Source organism: Mauremys reevesii, linkage group 15 (assembly GCF_016161935.1).
Source record: "Mauremys reevesii isolate NIE-2019 linkage group 15, ASM1616193v1, whole genome shotgun sequence".
NCBI classification, from domain to species: domain Eukaryota; kingdom Metazoa; phylum Chordata; order Testudines; family Geoemydidae; genus Mauremys; species Mauremys reevesii.
In genome coordinates, this window is record NC_052637.1 from 4,648,579 (window position 1) to 4,669,586 (window position 21,008).

Here is a 21,008-nt window from a genome sequence, read left to right on the forward strand (position 1 = left end):
TGGTCCGTGTGGTGGGGGGGGTGGGTGGGAAGGCACTGGGTTACTGCCCTGGGGGAGCTGCTGGGGGAGGGAGGAGATTTACCTGCTCACAGACAATTTTAACAGAATTAAACCTTCAACTTTTTAAATCTCAGTGTCCAGTGTCATTAAATAGTTTTGGTCTAACCAAAATATTCTCTGATCCCCCCCATAATTTCCCACAACCATGAACATTTTAATTGGAATGAAATGCTTAAAACCCAGTTTGTTGTGAAAGTTTAAATCAATAAATATAAAAATTGCTTAAAATAAACATTATCTGTCAAAATTAGATATTATAAAAAAAATTCTGCCCAGCCTATCGCTTCTAAGACACACAGCTCCTGCTCCTCCAGGTTCAGCCTCACAGGGGGATGCCTCAGTGACCCTCCCCACCAACACATGGGCTGATTGCAGGACTGGAGCCCTAGTGGTAAATTTTTTACCAAAGCCTCCAGGGGTGAAATTGGCTGGGTTCTTCCTGCTCAGCAAACAACATGAGTCATTTTCAGGAAAGGAAACACCCCCTTGCTGCTGCAGGGGGGGCATATTGTGAATTCAGGAAATTGAAACAAAGCCTGTTACAAACTGCCCGGAGGGAGCCATGGCTGCAGAGAACCCTGTGGAAAGTCTCCAGGAGGAAGCTATGTGTCCCGTCCGTCTGGAGTATTTCACAGAACCTGTCACTCTGGAGTGTGGGCACAATTTCTGCCGAGCCTGCATCAGCCAGTGCTGGGAGGCATCCGATACAGACGCCTCCTGCCCTCAGTGCAGAGAAACTGTGCAATAGATTTCAGAGTAGCAGCCGTGTTAGTCTGTATCCGCAAAAAGAACAGGAGTACTTGTGGCACCTTAAAGACTAACAAATTTATTTTAGCATGAGCTTTCGTGAGCTACAGTTCACTTCTTCGGATGCATAGAATGGAACACACAGACAGGAGATATTTATACATACAGAAAACATGAAAAGGTGGAAGTATGCATAACAACAGGAAAAGTCTAATCAATTGAGATGAGCTATCATCAGCAGGAGGAAAAAAAACTTTTTGAAGTGATAATTAAGATGGCCCATAGAAGGTGTGAGGAGAACTTAACATAGGGAAATAGATTCAATTAGTGTAATGACCCAACCATTCCCAGTCTCTGTTTAGGCCAGTGTTAATTGTTAATAGAGAAACCTCAGGCCCAACAGGCAGCTGGCAAATGTCTTAGAAATTGCCAAGTGACTGAGTTTACAGGCAGCAAAGGGAAGAGGAGGGGATGGGGTGTGCAGGGAACACCAGGAGGCTCTGAAACTGTTCTGTGAAGAGGATCAAACCCCCATCTGTGTGATCTGCAGAGAGTCCCGGGCTCACTGCGCTCACACAGGTGGTTCCCATACAGGAGGCTGCCCAGGAATACAAGGTACCGAGTTACTGTCCAGTCTAATGGGTAATAACTTTGGATGTTATTTATAGGTTAATGGTGTAACTGCATCATTCAGCTGTGTGTAGCCTTCATTGCTTGAAAGCTGATAGGGGGAGTTACAAGCTGTGGCTGATATTACTGGTTGTATCACAGTGTCTATTGATATTTGCATCCCCTAAAGACCCCAGATGAGCTCTGACCTCGATTGTAGGGGGCCCTGCACAAAATCCAGTGAGAGTCAATCCCTGCCCTGAGCCATTTACAGTCCAACTGGACAAGACAGACAAAGGGTGGGAGGGGAAACTGAGGCACAGTGAGGGGAAGTGACTTGTCCAAGGTGACTCAGCAGATCCGTGGCAGAGCTGGATATAAAAACCTGGTTTTCCAAGGCCCAGTTCAGTGTCCTAACCACTAGCTACTCTGCCCCTTTCAGCAGCACTGAGCAGTGATGAAGTGCAGAGATTAGGAGGAAAAGACTCCTTGATACAGGCCCTAGGCCCAGCAGGGAGATGAGGTTTCCCACTGGGATTGTGAACTCCTGTGCTGCTCCATGAGGGGTTAAACTCAGATGCTGCCGACCTGCACTAGAGGAGATCACTGGGCTAAACACTGTGTGGGACCCTGAGCACCTTGAGTCCACGCCCACAAGGGCTCCAGACAGCGCAGGTCTATGCCAAGTACCACTGGGATTCGACTTATCTTCAGCAAAAGTAACCCCAGGGCAGCGTGGACCTGTGCCAGCCTGACCTGTTCTCGTGTGTTCGTGGGCAAGGACCAGCCAGAGTGGTTCCACTCGTCCCACCAGGCAGCCTTTTAAAATCTCCCAGAATCCACTGCTTCCGGAGTCTTTGCTGGGGACGCTGGGGGAGCTACCCAGAGGCCATTGCCACAGAAAGGGGCTAGGACAGCACTAGGGCAAACCCCAGCTGTTCCTAACACAAACCAACACATCTAATGGGGTTTGCCCTAGGCCTTAGATCAGTGCTGTCCAACCCGTCCCATCCCCAGGGGTACAGGGCTGAAAGTCAATGGAGTTGGATTCTTTTGAGCATCCCGGCCTATATGGCTGCCCCCGGAGGCTTCTGGGATTGGTATCACTGTTTCTGAAATCTGCTAAAAAACAGCTTTATAAATTCACCACCATGGGACACCAGTTTCCTGCTGGTTTAAATTGATGGAGAAAGTGGATGTAACAACTCAACTCTGAATATAAAACACTCCCAATTTCCATAAATAAGGTTTCATTCCCTTGGTGTCTCTGAGGTCCTACCTCTAGAAAGACCCACTGTTGTACACAGTATTGTAACTGTGTTGGTCCCGGGATATTAGAGAGACAAGGTAGGTGAAGTAATATCTGCTCATGGCCAACTTCTGTGGGTGAACGATAAGCTTTCAAGCTTACACAGAGCTCTTCTTTAGGCTAGGAAAGAGTATGTTCCCCAGAGCTGAGTTGTGTGTAACTCTCTAACCAATAGGAGCTGGGCCAGTAGAAGATATTGCCTTACCCACCTAGTCTATCTAGGAAGACTGACTGTTATCTTGAATTTTGGGTGGAAAAACACCTCATCCACCCCCTACAGCCCTCAAAATAAACCCACCAAATCATTTCTGTTTGTCAGGAAAAAATACAAGCCCATTTGAAGACTCTGAGGGAAGAGAGAGAAAAGCTGCTGGGATTTAAAGTGACTGGAGAGAAGAGAAGCCAGGAGTATCTGGTAGGTGCCTATTGTTCTTCACCTACTGGGACATGGAGGAGGGAGGGATGTTTATTGGTAGATTTCTCTGTGGCCTTGTGTGTGTTTCTCCATGATCATGGGATAGTGTGTGTGTGTGTGTGTGTGTGTGTGTGTGTGTGTGTGTGTGTTCAGGTGTGCGTATCACAAATGTTCTCTCCCTGGAGAAGGACAACAACATCTTCTGCAGGATCTAAGATGAATTTTAATTAATGAGTTAATTACGACCCCTTGTGGCTTTCACAACATTTCTCCCAAACTGCGCTGACTATACCCCAGTAGACATGGAGACGGCCCTTTCAGAGAGATTGGGGCCCAATGGGAAGCTGTAAGAAAATCCTCTCCCTTGTGATCACAGTGTATAGTCAAGTGTCAGGATGTGAAGAATGGTGGGTTTTGAACCTCAGTCCACAGAGACTGTCATTACAACCCAGCCGCTCTCCAGAGCCAGCAGGGGAGGGGCTAGTGGAACTCTGGCCCACCAGAGGATCTGCCTATGAAGCTCCCGATTGGAGCAGACGTTCGGATGCATGAATTACACCAGCAGGAGTCACGTGAAGTTGTCCAAACAACTGTGTGAACTTCTGATCTACTGCTGGACTGGACCCTGACTCTGGCTTGGCCCTGGCGTTGTCCCTGACTCAGGTCTGACCTGCAGTACTGTTATCTGACTCCAGCTTAACCCTTCGTGTGGCTGCCTGACTCCAACTCCAGTCCCGATCCCTGGTGTGACTCCAGACACTGATTCTGACTCAGCCGTTGGCATGACTCCTGAGCTCGACTGTAGCCCCAACCCTCGCTGAGATCCTGACTTTGACTCCAGCTCTGATTTTGGCTGCAGTTCCCGATTTCCAACTGCAGCTCTGAGCACTAGGCCTGACGGCTCATGTCCTGGTCTCTACACAGATGTGTTAGAGATTGTAAAGAAACTCTCTCTTGTAAGACTGTGTGGAAGGTCATCAGGCTCCGTCCATGTTCCTGACCAGCCCTTTCCTTATTTCTTATAGAAACAGACAGAAACCGAGAGGAGGCAGAAGATTGTGTCTGAATTTCAGCAGCTCGGGAAGTTCCTGGAGGAACAAGAGCGACTCCTGCTGGCCCAGCTGGAGAAGTTGGATGAGGAGATTGTGAAGATACAGAATGAAAATATCACCAAACTCTCTGAGGAGATTTCCCGTCTCAGTGAGCTGATCAGTGAGCTGGAGGGGATGTGTCAGAAGCCAGCATGTGAATTCCTGCAGGTGAGATTGAACTGGAAACATCCCAAATCCCAATACAGAGACAGGACAGCTCCTGAACCACGGGCACAGGAGCCCAGCAATCAGAGATCTCAGTGTAACTCAAATGTGTGCAAACCATGGCCCTGGGGCTAGGGCAGGGCTGATTTTCCCTGTATTTGCAAAATCTCTTTCCTGGAATCCCAAGTGTGTGTCAGGTGGTACTGAGATTTATTTTTAATCTCTCTCTCCTCTCTCTCTCTCTCCTCTAGGATGTCAGAAGCACCTTAAGCAGGTATGTGGCTCTCTGTCACTCCCACACATACTTGGCAATGCTGGGAAAGAGCATGGAGATGATGTTAGCACTGCATCTCCACAGCAACATGTGTGGGGAAGGTCACATTTTGGATACAAATCTCTCTCATCAACTTAATCCTGAGGTTCTCACCCTGGTTTAGAAGACTCTGGAATTCTCCATTCAGTGGGAAGGACTGACCTCAAATGTTTCCTAGAGATGTCACATCCCTGGGGGACTGGCTGCTTCAGGATTGTGGGGATGGAATATGTGCCTGTCACTGCTGGGGCCCTAGTTACCATTCAGCCCAGGGCAGCAGTGGTCAAGAGTCTTTCCCACCAGAGTCTTTCCCAGCCTGAGGGTTGTTAGGAGACCTGTGAGGAATGAGCTGGGGAGTGGGGAGTTGGTGTCTCAGTCTAGTTCCTAGAGGACAGATTTCTACAGCACTTCACATGGGAACTTCCTGTCCCTCAGAGCATGGCGGCCAAGGAGTAAATTGGCTATGGAGACTCAATTCCCCTTTTATCCCCAGAGCTGATCTCGCCAGACCAGAGTTGCACAATATTAATGAATCCTTTGAAGGGAAGGTTGTACGGCCATGGCCTGTGTTGCACCTGCTCTGAGGCTGGGAGAAGTCGAGGAATTCTAACTCCAGGCCCGTTAGAGCAGCGACTCATTAGCCAGAACTTATAATGAGTCACACAATGAAATATAATCACATGACATTTTTTTTCTATAGATGTGAGAAGGGGAAGTTCCAGCAGCCAAAGGAGATTTCTCCTGAACTGGACGAGCAAGTCAGCAATTTCTCCCAGAAAACTTTTGTGCTATCTGAGACTCTGAGGAAGTTCAAAAGTACCTAAAATGGATCAAGGAATGCAAATTGGGATGAATTTCTGAGCCTGTGGGAAGAAAATGGTGCTGGTCAATTGGCTTCTATTTAATTGTTGGGTGTGAATGCCAGATACTTGGGTCCAGAACTCTCAGGTTAATACATTCAAACCTTTGTTTGCACCAAAAACTTGCCTTTCAATTACAATTACAAAATAAGAAATGACTCATAGACTTTAATGTCAGAAGGGACTATCATGATCCATTTGCTCTGACCCCCTGTAAACTTTGGCTGACTTACTGAAGTCCTCAAATACTGATTTAAAGACTTCAAGTTAGAGAGAGTCCACCATTTATTGTAGTTTAACATCTGTAAATGATACATGCCCCATATGAGAGAGGAAGGAGGAAAAAAACAACAACCAACCAAACATGGTCTCTGGCAATTTGACTTGCTGGAAAATTCCTTCCCTATCCCAAATATGTTGATCAGTTGGACGCTGGGCATTTCAGCAAGACCCAACAGTCAGACACCTGGGAAAAATTTCTCTCTAACTCAGAGCCCTCCCCATCTAGTGCCCCATCACCAGCCATTGGGATATTTGCTACCAGCCACTGCATATAGAAAGAAGTTCTAGCCAGTTCCCTTCTTCCGGGGCATAGGTGGGTCATGGTGGATTTCTCCTATGGTGTTCTGATTACCCCTTACAATGTCAAACATATTATACACATCCAAATTGCATATTTACTAGTTCTTTTCCAGTCACCTTTGAGTGATATGAATATGAAGTACCTTTATATAGGTCATACACTGCACATGCATGACCATTTCATTGGCAGGGCTTTTTTCCTTCAAGCTATTTTCATGTTCTTGTTCTCTTCTCTCATTGGTTTATTACCACTGATTGTGCACACGTCACTTTGACCTTTGTCTCCACACAGGGGGTATTGGACTTCTCTGTAGCTGGATGCACAGCCCCCCTCAGCCTAGCTCCACCCCTTCAGTGTCTTTCCCCCACTGCACAGCCCCCCTCAGCCGAGCTCCCCAGCAGCAGCAGGGATGAGGAACAATGGGAAGCCACTTCAGGGAGCCACCAGAAGTTAGTCCCGCGTCCTGCCAAGAATTTGTTCCACCCTGGCCCCTGCTCACAACAGACCTCCACCCACAGCCAGAACTTGTCCCTATATCCTGGTCAGGAAGCAGAGGAGGTTCCCACCCACCCTGGGATAACCCCTGCCCGGAGAGGGGTGCCCTGCTCACAGTGAGGGGGTGGGAAACCCTGCTCCCCTGAGAGACCCCCCTCCTCTGCTTCCCACATCCTGTGACATGATGGGGGATCTCCCATGTAAGGGACACAGACAGGGGAGAGAAACGGGGTAAGCAGTGTAGAGGTGGGACACACACACACTCCTTCTCACATAAGACATATTATTTAAACAAGAAAAATAGTAGTGACAACAATGCAGTGAAATATGGTTTTAGGATAAATATTTATTTCAATGCCCCCATCCTAAAAAAACCAAAAAGACTGCGGCAGTGAGGTACATTCAAAAACACTAAAGTGAGTTGAATTTATTATTAATTATTATTATTATTATTATTGTTTATTATTTATTAACTACCTAGCTAGATTATGTTTTTCAGCGTGGAAAATTGTGTTATTTTGTGGGTTGAATGATGACTGAATGACATAACACCTCGCCAATGTCCATCACTAAGTCCAGTAATTTTGTCAGGTGTCCATCACACAATATGATGCTGCCGCCCCTGGCGAAAGAGACCAAAGTGGGTAAAGTTACTTTTATGACAAAGTCTTTGTATGATCTGGGTCTAGGGTATGACAAAAAGCAGTGAGTGAATGAGACAAACCAACTGGAGTCTGAGGGGTGGGAGGGGATAATGAGGGGAAAAGTAAATCTCACTTACAGATTGTGTGTCCTGGGATGGATGTGAGGCTGCAAGGATGTTTCCATTGCTGGGAGATGCCTGAATGAGAGAGGAAATAGAAGGTTTCAGATAGTTTATATTAAATGCCTGAGTGTGTCTCTGGGCCTCTCGCTCTGTTTCTCTGTCATGATGAAAACACAGCTCTTTGCGATCAGAGTGGGGACGCTGTTATCAGGGCCGGCTCCAGACCCCAGAGCGCCAAGCGCGCACTTGGGGCGGCATTTTGCCGGCAGGGCGGCAGGCGGCTCCGGCGGACCTTCCACAGTCATGCCTGCAGGAGGTCCACCGGAGCTGCGGGACCGGCGACCCGCAGTGCGCCCCCTGCGGCGTGCCGCCGTGCTTGGGGTGGCCAAATTACTAGAGCCACCCCTGGCTGTTATAAATATGATAGCCTGAAATCTCATCTCCTTTCCCCTGCCAGACACTCTGGAGACACGAATTGAGGAATCCCTAGAAGCACACAGACAGGGTGAGTTTGCAGCTGGAGATTGTCTTTACATTATGAGAAAATGCCAGTGAAAACATCTTCATGAGATTGTAACTAAAGTTACCAACAAAATCAACACACACACAGCCCTAAAAATAACCCATTAAACAGTGAGGAGATCCAGGGGCACTGGGACATGGGAGGCTAAGGGGCCAAGCCCACCCACTTTTTAACGTGGGCATAGTTTGGGAATAGGGGGCCATGTTGCCCCCCCCCCCCCAAACTGTAAGCCTTGGGCAGGCATGGAGCATCACAGGCAATGGCTGTGCTTTGTGGAGGGGCAGCTGATCAGCTCCCCTTTTTAGCGCAGCTTCTTCCCGGTGCTGGCCCCTCTCAGTGGCCCCACTCCTGCTCCTCTTCCCCCTGGACCCTCCACCTGCCCTGGGTGATGCACGTCAGAGAGTGGAGACATGGGAAGATGGAGGGTCAGGGGCTCTCCAGAGTGGCCAAGGCTCCCATCCTGGCCAGGGGCAGGGCCTCGGCGGGAAGATGAAGAGTGGGGCAGGGCCATGGAGAGGGCAGGGCAACCTAGTACCTCTCTCCCCAACTTCTACCAAGGTGCTGGAACACCTGTGGAGATCCCAAGCTGACATCACACAAATAGTCCTAGGGTGACCAGAAGAGAGATGTGAAATATCGGGACACGGGTGTAGGGGTGTGCCACTGGAGGAAAAAAACAACAAGAGCTGGCGGTGGAGGGGAACAAACAAACAAAGAAGAGCCGCCGCAGCATAGGAAAAATTGGTGGGGGCTGAGAACCCACTGGCAGCTCCACGCCCCAGCACCAGCTCGCCTCCGCTCCACCTCCACCGAGCAGGCTGCCACGTCCTGCTTCTCCTCCCTCCCTCCAGCACTTGCTCCACCATACAGTTGATTAGCGCAAGCCTGGGAGGGATGGGGAGGAGGAGGAATGTGGTGTGCTTGAGGAAGAGGCAGAGCCAGGGTAGGGAATTTGGGGATGGACCAGTGGGGGAGGGAGGAGGTGGAGTTGGGGCGGAGCCGGACCTGTGTGCCGGAGGGCAAAATATTGAGACAATTTGCATCCCGACTGATGTTTGGTTGGGACACAGGATAAACAAGTAAATATTGGGACAGTCCCAATAAAATCTGGATGTCTGGTCACCCTAAATAGTCCTGACACCGACCTTAGTGCTGAGTTCATGCCCACACTGCTGAACAGAAACACTCTCCCTGAGCAGCCTGTGACCAAAGCTCTCTGCAATGAGGGCTGACACATCCCTCTGCTTTATCCCAGTGCAGGGGAGGGTCTCCCCATCGCTCTTCTCCAACATCCTGTCTTTCCTTTGGGCAGGATTGTGCTGCTCCCTGCTTCCTGGATTGGGGAGATGCTCTTCCTGTGATGCTGGCAGCTCCTCCCTTCTCTCTGGGCTGGGGATGGTGCTACCTCACCCAATACCACCTCCTATGCTCTGATATTAAGTGGCTCTTTCCCAATGCTGCACCTTTCTGTCTGTTCCCAGCCCTGGGAGTGGAGACTGCATTAGAGGAGGGAGATTCCTTCTGGACTTCAAAACTGTACCTGCTTCCTCTGCTCCCTCCTCACTAACAAGGGTGGCTCTCGCTATTCCGCAACCCTAAGCACGGCAGGCAGGCTGCCTTGGGCAGCTTGCCTGTGGGAAGTCCCCGGTCCCGCGGATTCGGCGGCATGCCTGCGGGAGGTCCTTCGGTCCCACGGCTTCAGTGTACCCGCTGCCGAATTGCCACTGAAGCAGCGGGACTGGCGGACCTCCCACAGGCATGCCGCCGAAGGCTGCCTGACTGCTGCCCTCACAGTGACCGGCAAGGCCCCCCCCCCCCCGCGGCTTGCCCCCCCCAGGCACGCATTTGGAGCGCTGGTGCCTGGAGCTGCTCACTAAAACCTTTCTTGATGTCTCTCTCATCCTGGTAATGGAACAGAACAAGAGGGATAGCTGGGAGCTGAAGCTTATGCAAGCAAATGGGAAACTAATAAAGTGGGTCTCCTTACAGATACTGAGGAACTGCAGTGACATCCCTGTTCAGTCTCAGGTGCCCAGGACAGAGGCAACTCCCTTAGATCCAGGCCTGTCCCAGCCAGGACAGGGCTGCTGGGGAGCATGAGAAATGGTCCCAGCCTTCCCCAGAGCCGAGGTCTGCCCCTAACACTCTGATTCTCTCTCCCCAGCGAATGTGACTCTGGATCCAGAAACGGCTCATCCTGATGATCGGAAAAGTGTGAGACGGGGAGACACACGGCAGCGACTGTCCAACAACCCTGAGAGATTTGACACTTGGCCCTGTGTGCTGGGCTGTGAGGGATTCACCTCAGGGAGACATTGCTGGGAGGTGGAGGTGGGGGGTGAGGGATACTGGGCTGTGGGAGTGGACAGAGAGTCTGTGGGGAGGAAGGGACGGATCAGCCATAGCCCTGAGGGGGGGATCTGGGCTGTGGAGCGATGGTGGGATCAGTTCCAGGCTCTCACCTCCCCTTTGACCCCCCCCTGCCCCTGAGCCGAGCCCCCAGCAGGATCCGGGTTTGTCTGGACTGTGATCGGGGGCAGGTGACATTTATCGATGCTGGTGACGAGGCCCCGATCTTCACTTTCCCGCCGGGCTCCATCCCTGGGGGGAGAATCCGACCCTGGCTCTGGGTGGGGACATGGGGATCCTGGTTCAGCTTGTGTCCCTGAGACACACAGGGGAGAGTGGAACTGGAAATCAGCCTCTCTAGCCTCATGGACCCAAGTCTCTATGACCTTGGAGGACTCCCATCTGCCCAGCCCCTGGTGCCTCATCTCTATGGCCCCTGGAACATCTTCCCCCTCCCTCCCTGCATCACCAGGGAGGGGTGGGGGAGCGAGGAAGAACCCCTGGGGCTGCAGGAGGAGCAGAGGGGCCCTGAGGGGCAGAGGTGGGGGCTGGGCAGGGGGTAGCACTAGCAGCCGGGCTGGGCACAGGCAGAGGTGGGGGTGGCAGGGACACAGCGTGAATCAATCAGGGTTTGGGGGGTTAGAGAGAAGCAGCAGCAGCAGGGAGCGGTTTGTACAGATCTGTGTGATTAGATCTCACTGGGGTCTCCCAGCCAGAGCTCCTGCCGCAGGGGCCACAGTCACTTCAGGACAACTGGTCACACACCCGGGGGAGGGGTGACGGATGGGTAAGGGGTGCAGATTGATGGAAAAACCATTACATAACCTTAAAAAAATCATTGTTGAGTTAGTCTCATGATTTTTTAAAAACTCTTGAGTTTGGCAGCACTGGGGGAGGCAGGGACAGGGCGGGTTTAACCAGAGGGAATTAGAAGAAGCAAGAAGGAAAATGTGAATGGAAATAAAACAAGAATAAAGGGAGAGTCCAGGAGAAATGGTGGAAAACAGGAAGGAGAAGAATGACAGGAAAATATCCCTGACAGGGGAACCAGCCAGGGGCAGCAAGAGGGGAAGGGATAAAATTGGGCCGGGGGGGGGGGGCACAGGAGCCATGGGGGATGATCTGTAACTGGGAGGGGAGGAGGGTGGTAGAGACACAGGAAAATAAACAGGGATCAAAAGTGAGGGTTAGGAAAATGAGTAGAAAAGGACAGCGTGAAAGGAAAGGGAACATGAGAGCGTTTAGGGGAGGAAAGTGAATGAGATTTTGCTTATACCAGGTGTGGAAAAGCAGAAGACACCAAAATCTATCCGTGTGCAGTAGGAAAGGAAAGAGAACAGAGGGATTTATGACATGTTGCTGAAAATGAGACTGTAACTCATTCATTCCTGGCCATTGGAGCTATTTTAGTGCCATTAAGAAAACTGTTCTCAGTAGCTGGGGATCATCCTTCCATGCTGTGGTTATTAAGGCTCCATTTACTAACCACCTTTAATTACTTACTGTAAATAAAACATTACAAACAATTCTTCTTGTTTGTTCCACTTTAAGGTCCCAGCCTGCAGGTGCTGGGGGCAGCATCATGGGATTTGCTTCCCAACTTTTTTGTGTCACCCCAACTTTCACAGGGAATATTGCACCTCTAGGATGAGAGTTTGCGTTTACTGTGATGAGTCACTCTGCAGTCTGTGCTCTGTCCTGTGCATACCCATGTCAATCAGGAATTGCTCAGCTGTGCTCTGGGGAGGGGTGACTGGTTGCACAGGGGGCAATCCATGAAGGGACTCGGGTGTTGCAGTGCTGAGAATCACAGTGAGTAATTTTTTGGCAGCAAGAAAAATCACAGGAACAGCAGCACTGTGACCCTCAGAGCTGGGTCAGGTGCCTAAACTCCCTAGACAATGCATGGGCAACACAGGCACCTTAGAATGTGCTTCACAGAAGCCACCTCAGTAGCTGGGGAGCCCTGTAAGCTAGCCAACGGGAGAGGCTGACAAGAGGGAAAGGGGTATCGTAAGCCACACCACTCTCATGAGTAGGCACCTAAATCTGGGCTGCAGAGTGCTGTCTTAGCAACCTTCAAACAGGAACCCACCACCTGATGTCCAGGGCCTCCAGTCACAACTGCTGCCAGTGCCTGGTAGTGGTGGTGGCAGCTGGGAGCCCCAGGCCCTTTGAGTGCCCCAAGTGGAGTGCCCCAAGGGTCGGTGCTGGGGCCGGTTTTGTTCAATATCTTCATTAACGATCTGGAGGATGGTGTGGACTGCACCCTTAGCAAGTTTGCAGATGACACTAAACTGGGAGGAGTGGTTGATATGCTGGAGGGTTGGGATAGGATACAGAGGGACCTAGACAAATTAGAGGATTGGGCCAAAAGAAATATGATGAGGTTCAACAAGGACAAGTGCAGAGTCCTGTACTTAGGACGGAAGAATCCCATGCGCTGCTACAGACTAGGGACCGAATGGCTGGGTAGCAGTTCTGCAGAAAAGGACCTAGGGGTTACGGTGGACGAAAAGCTGAATATGAGTCAACAGTGTGCCCTTGTTGCCAAGAAGGCTAATGGCATTTTGGGTTGTATAAGTAGGGGCATTTCCAGCAGATCGAGGGATGTGATCATTCCCCTCTACTCAGCACTGGTGAGGCCTCATTTGGAGTACTGTGTCCAGTTTTGGGCCCCACACTACAAGAAGGATGTGGATAAATTGGAGAGAGTCCAGCGGAGGGCAACAAAAATGATTAGGGGGCTGGAGCACATGACTTATGAGGAGAGGCTGAGGGAACTGGGATTGTTTAGTCTGCAGAAGAGAAGAATGAGGGGGGATTTGATAGCTGCTTTCAGCTACCTGAAAGGGGGTTACAAAGAGGATGGATCTAGACTGTTCTCAGTGGTAGAAGATGACAGAACAAGGAGTAATGGTCTCAAGTTGCAGAGGGGGAGGTTTAGGTTGGATATTAGGAAAAACTTTTTCACTAGTAAGGTGGTGAAGAACTGGAATGGGTTACCTGGGGAGGTGGTGGAATCTCCTTCCTTAGAGGTTTTTAAGGTCAGGCTTGACAAAGCCCTGGCTGGGATGATTTAGTTGGGTTTGGTCCTGCTTTGAGCAGGGGGTTGGAGTAGTTACCTCCTGAGGTCCCTTCCAACCCTGAGATTCTATGATTCTATGAAGTTGCCCCAGCAGGTTGCAGGGCTCCTAGGAGCACATGCTGGATGGGTGCAGTGGCACATTAGGGGAAGGAGAAGCCCCAGACTCCGGCAGGAGCTGCACTGGGTGGGGCAGAGGGCAAGAAGAAGCCCATGACCCTGGCAGATGTAGGGCTGAATCCCCAATCCCCCTGTGCGCCTAGCTGGCCTGAGCCCCTCCCTCTCCTGTGCCCCCTGTGCAGAGCTGGCATCCATTCTCAGGCTGTGGAGAAATTCAGCCCAAATGTACTCACCTTGGTATCTCCATTTCCCCCATCACCACACAGCTCTGAATGGATTTAGCCTAGGAGGCAGGGCCAAGCATTAGACCCATATAGCAGGTGGGAGCTAGGGAACCCAGAGGTCGTGTCTTTCCCAAGACTAAGCAGGGAGTCAGTGGCAGAGCAGAGAACCAAACCCAGGACACCTGAGCCCCAGGCATGTGCTGTAACCACTGGGTCACCCTTCCTACCTGAGGAGGGAGAACCTCCTCTGGGGACACTAGACAGAGCCCCCAGGAGGTGGGGAGCAGAGAGATGGGTAAAAGGACATTGGTGGGAAGCAAGAAGGGGAAACATCAGGAAGGGGTGCAAAGACTTAGGCAGGGGAGGGATAGCCCAGTGGTTTGAGCATTGGCCTGCTAAACCCAGGGTTGTGAGCTCAATCCTTGAGACCACTTAGGGATCTGGGGCAAAAATTGGTCCTGCTAGCAAAGGCAGGGGGTTGGACTTGATGACATTTCAAGGTCCCTTCCAGTTCTAGGAGATTGGTATATCTCCAATTATTACCTTTTAGAAATGAGAGGGAGGGAAAGGGGCAGGGAGTGTGATAGGAAGGGAGGGGAGAACAGAAAAAGGGAGCGGGGGAAAGACTCCCCACTGCTTGTGCCTCCCATCCACCTTCTTCCCACAGCCAACAGTGGCCTTCAGCTCCCAAACGGGCGCTAAGCTGAGGTGAGGCACAGAGTGAACACAGTGTCTTTACACAGGGGTGTCAGTGAAGGCAGCTTGTAGCTGAGTGTAATGATTTTAACAGACTGTAATTCATGCTAATGTAATGCTGTAGTTCATTGCTATTTTAATGATTGTTATGATACCAGCCCCCCAAAATCATGCCTTTTGGTGTCTCAGAGCTTTAAACTGCACTGGGGTGAAATTTTTAAATGTTTCTCTGCAACAAAAAGAACTAGATACTTCCTTTGTTTAGAAAACAAAAGCTGAGAGTCTCACCTCCTCACATGCTTCCAGGAACTGGGGCTTCATCAAACACAACAAATATCACAAGACTCATGATAAAATCATGGAAGTTAGTGATGCTGCAGCCCCTTTCCACTGGGGCAAGCAGCATTAGCGTAAACAGGAATCAGGTCTTGAAAACACTGATTCCAGCTTAACCAAGCTTTTAGCCTGAGAGTTTATTATCACCAGGCTTGGAATAATGAGCTTTTATTCATAAATGTTGGCAAACGTTGCTTTTGCTGACTACACACAGACCAATGAAAAATATTTCAATTGATAATAGATGAAAATGACAGATATGCCAAGTAAGAACAAAGCTGCTTGAGAACTTATTCGAGTTTAATTGAAGGACAGTGACTCTGCATCTTTTGACAGGTGCTTTATAACCATCAAAACAGGTGGTCACATCTTCAACTTTTTGAATCTCGGTGTCTAGTGACATTAAATCATTATGGTCTGACTCACTATTGACATATCCCCCCCATAATTTCTCACAAATGTGAAAACTGAAATTGAGAACATTTAGAAGGAAATGCTAAACCCAGTGTTTTGTGAAATTGTGAAAATTTAACTCAATGAATATTGAAACAAATGCTTAAAACTAGCTGCAATACTATCCATTATTATATAGTGACAAAGTTCTGTCCCTGACTCCACAGGTCCTGCATTTCCTGGCAGATTTTTGCTAGCCTCAGAGGCTCCCTGTGACCCTCCACATAGCCCTTCTCTCTCTCTAGAGGCAAGGGTCACAGCTTACTGAGCCATTTTCATCATAAGCCAACAACAAAGGTTAGGAGAAACAACCCTCACTCACACAGTCTATGTTGTCGCCTAGTCTCAGTGATTAATCAGGGAGGAGAGGGGAGAGCAAGAGCCCAGGCCCACCCTCTGCTCCAGGCTCCAGTCCAGGGACTCTACAATTAGCAGCTATGGTAGCTGACTTTTTGGAAATAGGACATGCAAAAGTCCCTGGGCCACTTCCCCACAGCAGCCCCCACTCAATAGCTCCTTCACAGTTACCTCAGGGCCTCCTTCCTTGCACCTGATATAGCTTCATTCCTCCAACAACACAACTCCCTCCTATAGCTCCTGCCAACCTCCCCTCACTGACTATCTGGGAGGCTTTTAATTAGTTCCAACCATCCCTTGATTGGCTTCAAGTGTCCCAATCAATTTAGCTATCTCCACTGTCTTCTAGAAGGATCTTAATTGGCCCCTGGTGTCTTCATTAACCCGGAGCAACTGCCATGTGGTTACCATGGTACCAGGGATTTGTTTAGCCTGGGGCTAACATACTTGTTCCTCAGTACTTTACTGTAGCCATCTGGCCTTGCCCCACCACAATATATATATATATATCAGTGAATTCTGCCAAGCCTGACTATTCTTCCTTAGCAGGTCCAGTGCAACCACTAGGCAAACTAGGCAGACGCTTAGGGCGCCAAGATTTGGGGGCTCCACCACCAAGCAAGACGCTGGCTGCAGATCACAGACTGTAGGGAGGGAGGACGTATATGATAAAAACCACGCTCCCAGTGAATTGCTTTTCTGCCATTTAAAAAGCCAGCGAAGGCCTTTGATTGTGAATCAATACAGACAGGTACAATTACACAGTAATAGCACCTTTCCCTTTCCTCCTTTCTCCTTTCCTGTGTAGATTGTACAGCAGCCAGAAGGAGAGTGGAGCAGCTTGCAGCGGGAAGTGTAAGACCCCTGCTGAGCAGGGCCGGTGCAAGGATATTTTGCATCCTAGGCAAAACTTCCATCTTGTGCCCCCCTCCCCCCTCCTCTCCCTCCAGAGCATCGCTGATTATAAACTTTCAAAATTGAATACTGCATAATGTGGCATTGTCATTAGAATTAATACACGTTTGGCTTGAAATTTTAGTACTTTCATTATTTAGTCTACATATTTAATAAAAATAAATGAATAACCTGACAGTGTTGACATTGTTACTGTTTTCACTTTGCACAACATAGCATGGATCTTAAAATAAATCACATACATTATACACAACACACTGTCACTTCCTTCCTTCATTCTTTCATATTAAAGTCTACTACATTTTATTCTACCTTTATAATATCCAATTATTGTTATTAATAACATTTATAAAATTAGAGCCTTGCATGGTGTCAAATATCGGGGTAGCCGTGTTAGTCTGTATCCACAAAAACAACAAGGAGTCCGCCAGCAACTACACACCACACCACAGAAACACTAACCCAGGAACCAATCCCTGTAGCAAACCTCGTTGCCTTTTCTCTGTCCCCAGATTACTCTGGTGACACCATCAGAGGACCGAACCACATCAGCCACACCATCAATGGCTCATTCACCTGCACATCTACTAATGTGATATATGCCATCCTGTGCCAGCAATGCCCCGCTGCCAGGTACATTGGCCAAACCGGACAGTCTCTATGCAAAAGAATAAATGGACACAAATTGGACATCAGCAATGGCAACATACAAAAGCCAGTAGGTGAACACTTCAATCTCTCCGAACATTCTATAACAGATGTAAAAGTCACTGTTCTTGAACAAAAAAAACTTCAGAAACAGACTTCCAAGAGAAACAGCAGAACTAAAATTTATTTGCAAATTTAACCCCATTAATTTGGGCTTGACTAGGGACTGGGAGTGGCTGGCCCATTACAGAAGCAGCTTTGCCTCTCCTGGAATTGACACCTCCTCATCTATTATTGGGAGTGGACCACATCCATCCTGATTGAATTGGCCCTGTCAACACTAGTTCTCCACTTGTGAGATAACTCCCTTCTCTTCATGTATTATTATATAATGCCTGCATCTGTAACTTTCACTCCATGAGGGCCGGTGCAACCACTAGGCAAACTAGGCGATCGCCTAAGGTACCAAGTGGTTGGGGGGCATCTGGGATTTTTCCTCCCTCCCCTTCCTTCCCCTCACGCAGAGTGTGGTGCGGCTGATTGGGCTCCGGGGCCTGATTTAGCTGCGCCCGTTGGCCTCCAGCAGGCAGAGTCCCTCCCCTGCTCCCCCCTCCCCCTGCCTCAGTGTCATGTCGCCAACAAGCTGCAGGGGAGGGGCTGTGTGCTCTGCAGCCTGTTTGGTTTCGCTCAGCCGCTGATGGGTGTAGTGAAGGATACCGCTCCTCGTAGGAATGTGCTACCAGCAGCACATTCCGATACTTATAGATGTTAGAAGCTGCTATTGTATTAAACTGTTATCTGATGTAGCAAATGCTGACAAGTAGCAGTTTATTGCACTATATTCATATGTGAAATTGCTAGGTGTAGAAATGTGCTATTTGTAGCAGTTAGTGATACGTATAGATTGTAAGAAACAGCTTCTGTAAAAAGATGCTACTTTACTTGTACATACTTGAAAACGGTCATCATATTATCTCAATCCTATGCCATTATCTCAATCATTAAGATTTTGAATAGAAACATATCCACACCATTGTTATGCCCATCTTATTTATTGTTATGTCCATCTTGGTTTCATTTCCATAGTTTGTTTATGATAAGGTCATGTAGGCTTGTTACACTGTGATGAGGCGGTTCTGGCAGGACCCAACTGAGAGTGTCAATTCAGGACCAATTGCTCAAACAGGGCAGTCACAGCCCAAGGATGGGGTTTCTGCACCTCTAAGGCAAACCAAACCAGCCAGACAAGAATGACTTTGGTTTCACCCCACTGGCTAACCACAAGTCACACAAGCAATTTCCTTAGACACTCCAGTCTCCCAGTATCACCACCAGTCCCACTCGTCCTGGGGATGAATGGTTATGAAAACCAACACCCCAATAAAGAAAAAGGTTCTCTCATTTCCAAAGAATCAAGCCCCAGACCCAGGTCAATATACACATCAGATCTTACCCACAAATCACGCTGTTGCCAATTCTTTAGAATCTAAAATCTAAAGGTTTATTTACAAAGGGAAAAAGGTAGAGATGAGAGGTAGAATTGGTTAAATGGAATCAATTACATACAGTAATGGCAAAGTTCTTAGTTCAGGCTTGCAGCAGTGATGGAGTAAACTGCAGGTTCAAATCAAGTCTCTGGAGTACATCCCCCGCTGGGATGGGTCATTCAGTCCCTTGTGTAGAGCTTCGGCTTGCAGCAAAGTCCCTCCAGAGGTAAGAAGCAGGATTGAAGACAAGATGGAGATGAAGCATCAGCCTTATATAGGCTTTTCCAGGTGTAAGAATCTCTTTGTCCTTACTGTGGAAAATTACAGCAAAATGGAGTCTGGAGTCTCATGGGCCAGTCCCTGCATACTTTGCTGAATCACAAGGCGTGTCTGCCTTCTCTCCATGGGTCAATTGTGTAGCTGATGGTCCTTAATGGGCCATCAAGCAGGCTAGACAGAGCTAACACCCACTTGTCTGGGATATCACCCAGAAGCAGAGCACAATACCAAACACAGACAGTACAGAGCCAATACTTATAACTTCAATACAAAATGGTACACAGACATACAGACAGCATAATCATAACCAGCAACCCATAACCTGGTCTTAGACACCTTATATGACCCCCTTTACCTAAGATTTGGTGCCACTACAGGACCTTGGTTGCAACCCATGTTCTATATGGTCCCGGTTTATATCAATAACGTCACATACACTGTTAAAGAAAGCGATCAGGTTGGTTTTACATGTGCGAATGCTTGAAATACCATTTTTAGCAAAGTTTGACCTTTCCCTGCTGCGGGTAGCATGGTCCTACAGATAGCATTTTTACACACATATGGATGTAAGCAGAGTCAGGATGAGCTCTACCCTGACATCTGGTGGTGAATTATGGGGAGTGTGGAAAGGAATTTCAGGTATTTTGCATTGGCACTCCCACCTCACCTAGCATAGACCACAGTAGCCTGGGATGGTTATTTTCACAGCTGTGGGATCCCCAATTTCTTTGTTATTGGGGCAGGAGGAATAAAGTGTTGTCACCCTGATTAAGTAAATGAGGAACTGTGAGTCTGCGTTATGACAGAGATGGCTCACTATCCATTAAGTAGCACTTGCTAGACAAGGGACATGGGTGCCAAAACCCAGTGAATTGAGAGAGGTTGGGGACTGGTGTGTGTACCTGATGGGATGTCTTCTCTCCTTCCTTCCTTTTGAGGGCCTGGAACACTAATTGCACATCCTCCTCTCGCCACTGTTGAAGAGCAGAGCTAATTTTGAATCCTTTAGAAGTCCATCTAGAGACTGCTGACCTGAATTCATGTTGGGCCAATAGTGCACAAGCACTGGGACTCCCCTACTACAAGCTGAAATCACTAAAAGAGCTAAGCTTACTGACCTGAGATCACTGAGTGCTGTGTTAACTAGTGTGGGAGCCTGAAGATCTATCACTAAGCGGCTGGCAGAGCGGAGCAGTTTGCAGCATGTTGGAGCAGCCCACGGAACAGTGAGCAGTGTGGAGTGGTTTGCGGGGATGGCTGATGCAGTTCACGGGTTGGCTGGAGGAGCGGCACAGGTGGTGGAGTGGAGCCAGTCATGGTGAAGGCTGCAGCAGAACTCCACGGAGAGGCGGAGCAGTTGGCCCTGGCCCACGTAAGGTGCCCCTTAACACCCTGGGTGCACCCCCCCCCCATTTCCACCCAGGCTGGGGGGGTAAAACTGCAGATAAACTTTTGAACTCTGGGGTGGTACTGACCAGAGACAGAGACTTTTGGGTTGTTGGACTTTGGGGTGATTGGACTTAAGACCCTAAGGGGGAAAGGACAGTGCCAAACGTCCTTGGAGGTGGGGTTTTTTGCTTATGGTTTGTGTTATAATCCTGTTTGTGGTGTCTCTCCAACGTGATGCTGCATTGTTTCCCTCCTTTATTAAAAGGATTTTGCTACACTCGGACTCCGTGCTTGTGAGAGGGGAAGTATTGCCTACTAGAGGCGCCCAGGGGATGGTATGTAATTGTCCCAGGTCACTGGGTGGGGGCTCGAGCCAGTTTTGCATTGCGTTATTGAAACGGAACCCCTGGATACTGAACCCAGCCCTTGTTGCTGCCAACTCAGAGGGGCAGAAGGGTTACATGTGTATAAAACTGCGAACTATAGGGATATGCTCCCTGTAGCACTGCAGTGTGATGAAGCTAACTCATACAGGCAGCTACATCCCATGGCCTTTTTTTTTTTTAAAGCAAAGTTGGACCTCTCGTTGTAGGAATTAGCTTCATCACATTACAGTGCTACAGGGAGCACATCCCTATAGTTCGCAGTTTCATACACATGTGTGTATGAAAATGCTAACTGTAGGATCGCACTACCCACAGCAGCGAGAGGTCCAACTTTACAAAAACAAAAAA

The 21,008-nt window shown here is 48.9% G+C and overlaps 1 long non-coding RNA gene across 1 annotated transcript; it reads left to right on the forward strand.

The window, feature by feature from the left end:
• The first annotated feature begins 4,363 nt into the window (after nt 1-4,363).
• On the forward strand, nt 4,364-8,027 carry LOC120384003. Its single transcript, XR_005588590.1, has 3 exons — nt 4,364-4,399; nt 5,410-5,525; nt 7,871-8,027. It is a non-coding gene; the product is annotated as an uncharacterized LOC120384003 (long non-coding RNA).
• The last annotated feature ends 12,981 nt before the right edge of the window (nt 8,028-21,008 follow it).